Source organism: Martes martes (genome assembly GCF_963455335.1).
Source record: "Martes martes genome assembly, chromosome: X".
In the NCBI taxonomy this organism is placed as follows: Eukaryota; Metazoa; Chordata; class Mammalia; order Carnivora; family Mustelidae; genus Martes; species Martes martes.
The window spans coordinates 49638020-49643747 of record NC_137897.1 but is presented as its reverse complement, the minus strand read 5'-3'; the positions used below and the strand labels follow the sequence as shown (position 1 = coordinate 49643747).

The following is a 5728-nucleotide window of genomic DNA, read 5'->3' as shown; positions in this document are numbered from 1 at the left end:
ATTATTATGTTCAGATAGCCAACATGTAGTACATCATTAGTTTTTTTCCTATAAACAAATGACTATAGTTGGATTGTATATAAACTTCAAATTTTATATCACTTTACATGTTACAAGGTGCATGTACGTATGCTCCCTCATTTGAACTTAATGACTACCAGTCAGAGAAGCATAAGAGATATCTAATAATACCACTGGAGGGGGGGCAGGTAACAAGGCTCAAAGCTTTGAAAGGATTGTCCAAAGCTCTACAGCAAATTAGTAGTAGAATTGGGCTTTTTCCTAGGGTCTTTTTATGCTATGGTCCAGTCCTCTTTGTTGTTAATTCTATAGTTTTCAAACCATGTTTGGTGAGGTTCCAAAGAGAGGTCTGAAGGATTACTCAAGAATTGAGGGTGACATTAATAAGTTAGGGTTTAAAGTTGTTATCGTGGCTATAGTTTTGTGTGTTCTATATTTGTTGGGGGTTCTATGCAAGCTTTAATAGCCACTGAACTACTCCATGTGGCCTTGTTAAAGGTAAAAAAAGAATATTTACCAAAAAATTGTTTAAAAATGGTTTAGGGGGCGCCTGGGTGGCTCAGTGGGTTAAAGCCTCTGCCTTTGGCTCAGGTTATGATCCCAGGTCCTGGGATTGAGCCCCGCATCGGGCTCTCTGCTTGGCCGGAAGCCTGCTTCCTCCTCTCTCTCTGCCTGCTTGCCTGCCTGCCTGCTTGTGATCTCTGTCTGTCAAATAAATAAATAAAATCTTTAAAAAATCATTTAGATAGGGGTGTACAAAAAGATCAGAGTCTATTCCAGGAAAATTTTGGAAGTCATGTCTTGCAGCAGCTGTTGAACCTTCTTAATGTCTGCTCTCTTATTTTTCTTTTCATGCAAGCATTGACTAGGAACAGAGTACATAGTTTCAATGGAAGTGGGATCAGTGTCATTCATCTTCATATCAACATAGTCTTTAATCGTCTTTTCTTCACCTTCAATTTCTTCTTTAATATCTGACAATAACTGAGGTTCATGTTGTTCATCTACAGCTGGAAGTCCACTTATTATTTCTAATAAAACCACACCAAAACTATAGATGTCAGATTTGGGTGTTATTTCTCCTCATAAAGCCTCAGGTGCCATATAAGCTGTTGTTCCCACAATTCTGCTATTCATAACTGTCTGAACCAACTTCTCAGAAGCTTATGCAAGCCCAAAGTCAGATATTTTGGCTGTAAAGTCTTCATCTAGTAAGACATTTGCCCTTTTAATGTCTCTATGAATATGATGGTTTTCATGTAAAACAAAAACAAAAATATTAGCTGCATCTTGAGCTATCTTGCATCTCATATGCTAAGGAAGTGGTGGAATATCATCCAAACAAGTCTCCTTGCCTAGCAATGAGCCATTGGGCATATAAACATACACTAAGCAGAGGTCATCTCCACCACTTAAGAAACCAAACAGTTCTACTAAGTTCTCACATTGACACTTTGCCTTAACTTTTATTTCTTGAATAAAACTGCTGTTTCAGTTCTTCATACTAATGTCAACCATCACTGCAAGTTTCTTCAGTTTTGTTTTTCATGTAGCCTTTATATACAACTCCAAATCCTCCCTCTCCCATCTTGTTGTCACTGAGAGAAATGGGTCTTAATCAAAGTTATGTGTTACATTCTTCATTCATAAAATGATAAACTGTGAAAATGTGTATCACTACCTTCTGAACTTGGATTTTCTGGACTTGAGGAGTCAGGTGGCATATAGTTTGTTCAAGATTCTGCACAAGTAACAAAAATGTCCTGTCATTTCCACAGACAGGCATCTGTTTCTGCTGAATGCTTACAGTGTCATTAGAACGTAGTGTATTAACCTTTTGGGGAACAGCATCTTGTGTGAAACTGATTGTATCTATCATCACCAGATAGTTTTTTAATAGCTACTGCTAACTTCTCTCATCCTTCCTGAGAATCAATAAAATCTGACAGCTTCCTAATTAGTCCAACATTGAGGCAGCACACATATGTTGAAGATGTTATGGGTTTGTTTGTCTTCTATTCCTGCCCAGTAGCAGAGTGCCAGGGCCACTGGGGCACCACCCTGCTGAGCCAGCTGTGGAGGGACCTCATTCGGAAAAGGATAGGGGCAGGGTAGACCCTAGTACATCATTAGTTTTGATATAGTATTCACTGATTCATTACTCGCATATAAAACCCAGTACTCAATATAAACATGCCTTTTCTTATTACCCACACCTGGTTACCACATCATTCCACACCCTCCCTTCTGTAAACTTCAGTTTCTTTCTGAAGTCCAGAATCTCTTGTAATTTGTTTCCCTCTCTGATTTCTCCCCATTCAGTTTTCTATCACTTCCCTTGAGGTCCTCTGAGCTATTCCTTATGTTCCACATATGAGTTAAACCCCATATGATAATTGTCCTTCTCTTCTTGACATATTTCACTAAGCATAATCCCCGCCAGTTCCATCAAAGTCAATGAAAATGGTGGATATTCATCCTTTCTTATGGCTGATTAATATTCCATTGTATATATGTAGCACATCTTCCTTATCCACTCATGAGTTGAAGGATATCTCAGCTACTTCCACCATTCAGCTATGATGGACATTCCTCCTATGAATATTGGGGTGTATGTATCCCTTCTTTTTCCTATATCTGTATCTTTGGGACAAATACCTAGTAGTTCAATTTCTGGGCTGAAGGGTAGCTCTATTTTTAATGACTTGAGGAACGACTTGAGGAACCTCCACTTTTCCAGAGTGGCTCTGCCAGGGTGCATTCTCACTAAAAGTGAAGGGTTCCTTTTTCTATACATCATCGCCAAGATTTGCTCTTTCCTGTCTTGTTAATTTTAACCATTCTAATTGATGTGAGGTGGTATATCATTGTGGTATTGATTTGTACTTCCTTGATGGCTAGGGTTGTTGAGCATTTTTGCATGTGTCTGTTATTCATTGGTATATCTTCTTTGGAGAAGTGTCTGTTCATGTTTTATGCCCATTTCTTGACTAGATTACTTGTTTTTTGGGCATCGAGTTTGTGAATTTCTTTATAGATCTTGGATACCAGCCCTTTACCTGTAATGTCATTTGCAAATATCTTCTCCCATTTCATGTAGTGCCTCCTAGTTTTTGTTGACTGTTTCCTTTCCTGTGCAGAAGACTTTTATCTTGATGAAATCCCAAAAGTTCATTTTTCTTTTTGTTTACCTTAACTTCTGGGATGTGTTTTAAAAGAAGTTTTTATGGCCGATGTCGAGGAGGTTATTACCTATGTTCTCCCCTAGGATTTTGATAGATTCCTATCTCACATTGAGGCCTTTCATCCATTTTGAGTTTATCTTTGTGTATGGTGTATGGGAACGGTCCACTTTCACTCTTCTGCATTTGTCTGTCCAATTATCCCAGCAACAGTTACTGAAGACTCTGCTTTTTTCCATTGGATAATCTTTCTTGAATTGTTGAAGATTACTGGATCATATAGTTGAGGGTCCATTTCTGGGGACTCTATTCTATTCCATTGTTCTTTGTGTCTGTTTTTGTGCCAGTACCATGCTGTCTTGGTGATCATCACTTTGTAATATAGCTTGAAATCAGGCAAAGTGATGCACTCGGTTTTGTTTTTATTTTCAGCAATCCCCTGGTGAGTGGGGTCTTTTCTAGTTCCATACTAATTTTAGGATTGTTTCTTCCAGATCCTTGAAAAATGTCAATGGTATTTTAATAAGGATGACTCTGAAAATGTAGATTGCTCTGGACAGCATTGATATCTTCACAATGTTTATTCTTCCAGTCCATGAGCATGGAATGCTTTTCCATCTCTATGTGTCTTCCTCAATTTCTGTCATAAGTGTTCTGTAGTTTCTAGAGTATAGATCCTTTACATCTTTGGTTAGATTTATTCTCAGGTATTAAGATTTTTGGTGCTATTGTAAATGGACTCCCTTCCTTACTTTCTCTTTCTACAGTTACACAGTTAGTGTATAGAAATGCAACTGATTTCTCTCTATTAAATTTGTATCCTAACATGTTACTGAATTGCTGTATGAGTGTTATTAATTTGGGGGTGGAGTCTTTTGTGTTTCCCACATAAAGTATCATGTCATCTACAAAGAGAGTTTGACTTCTCCCTTGCCAATTTGAAAGATTTTTCTTCTTGCTGTCAGATTGTTGATGCGAGGACTTCTAGTACTATATTGGACAATAATGGTGAGAGGGGGCATGCCTGTCCTATTCCTGACCTTAAGGGAAAAGTTCTCAACTTTTCCCCTTTGATAATGATATTTCCTGTGGGTTTTTCATAGATGGCTTTGATGATATTGAGGTATGTTCCTTCTATCCCTACACACTGAATAGTTTCAATAAGGAAAAATGCTGTAATTTGTCAAATGCTTTTTTTGCATCAATTGAGAGAACCATATGGTTCTTGTCTTTTTTTTTTTCTTCTGAATGTGCACTATCAGGTTGATTTGCAGTTGTTAAACCACCCTTGTATCCCAGAAATAAATCCTACCTGGTCCTGATGGATAATCCTTTTAATGTACTGTTGGATCCTATTAGCTAGGATCTTGTTGAGTATTTTGACATCCAAGGTCATCATAGATATAGGTCTGTAGTTCTCCTTTTTGATGGGGTCTTTGCCTGATTTTGGGGTCAGGGTAATGCTAGCCTCAAAGAACAAGTTTAGAAGTTTTCCTGTTGTTTCTATTTTGTGAAATATCTTTGGTAGAAAAGGTATGATTTCTTCTTAAATGTTTGGTAGAATTCCCCTGGGAAGCCATCTGGCCCCAGAGTCATGGTTGTTTTAGAAGGTTTTTGATTGTTGTTTCAATTTCCTGATGGGTTATTGACCTATTCAGATTGTCTATTTCTTCTTGTTTCTGTCTTGGTAGTTTTTAAGTCTTTTGCATTTTTAAGTTTCCAGGAATGCATCCATTTTTTCCAGGTTTTTTAATTTGTGGTCATATAGTGGTTGGTAATAATTCCTAATAATTGTTTCAATGTTCTTGATGTTAGTCATAATCTCTTCCTATTCACCCGTGATTTTATTGATTTGAGTCCTTTCTCTTCTCTTTTGGAAAAGTCTAGTCAGAGGTATATCAATATTATTAATTCTTTCAAAGAATCATCTTAAAGTTTTATTGATTTGTTTCACTGTTTTTCTGGTTTCTAGATCATTGGTTGCTGCTCTAATCTTTATTTATCTTCTTCTGCTTGATTTAGGTTTTATTTGCCTTCCTTTTCCAGGTCATTTGGATATAAGGTTAACTTGTGCATTTGGGATTTTTCTAGTTTTTTGAGAGAACATTGGATAGCTATATAGTTTCCTCTTAGGACTGCCTTTGCCTTATCCCATATGTTTTGGAGTGATATGATTTCATTCTCATTGGTTTCCATGAGTTGTTTAAGTTCTTCCTTAATTTCCTTGTTGAGTCAATCATTCTTTAACAGGATGTTCTCTAACTTCCAAGTGTTTGAATTCCTTTCACTTTTTTTTCTTTTGATTGAGTTGCAGTTTAAAAGCATTGTGCTCTGATAACATGCAGGGAATAATCTCAACCTTTTGGTATTGGTTGAGATATGATTTGTGACAGTATATGGTGTATTCTGCAGAAAGTTGTGTGTTCACTCAAGAAAAATAAGTATTCTGTTGTTTTAGGGTGAAATGTTCTCTATATATCTACAAAATACACTGGGTCCAATGTGTCCTTCAAAGCTTTTGTTTT

The 5728-nt window shown here is 37.0% G+C and overlaps 1 pseudogene across 1 annotated transcript; it reads right to left on the bottom strand.

The window, feature by feature from the left end:
- Window positions 1–792: 792 nt before the first annotated feature.
- Window positions 793–1813, bottom strand: LOC308337370 (interleukin-1 receptor-associated kinase 4-like; annotated as a pseudogene). Its single transcript has one exon. The product of its transcript is annotated as an interleukin-1 receptor-associated kinase 4-like (transcript).
- Window positions 1814–5728: the final 3915 nt, after the last annotated feature.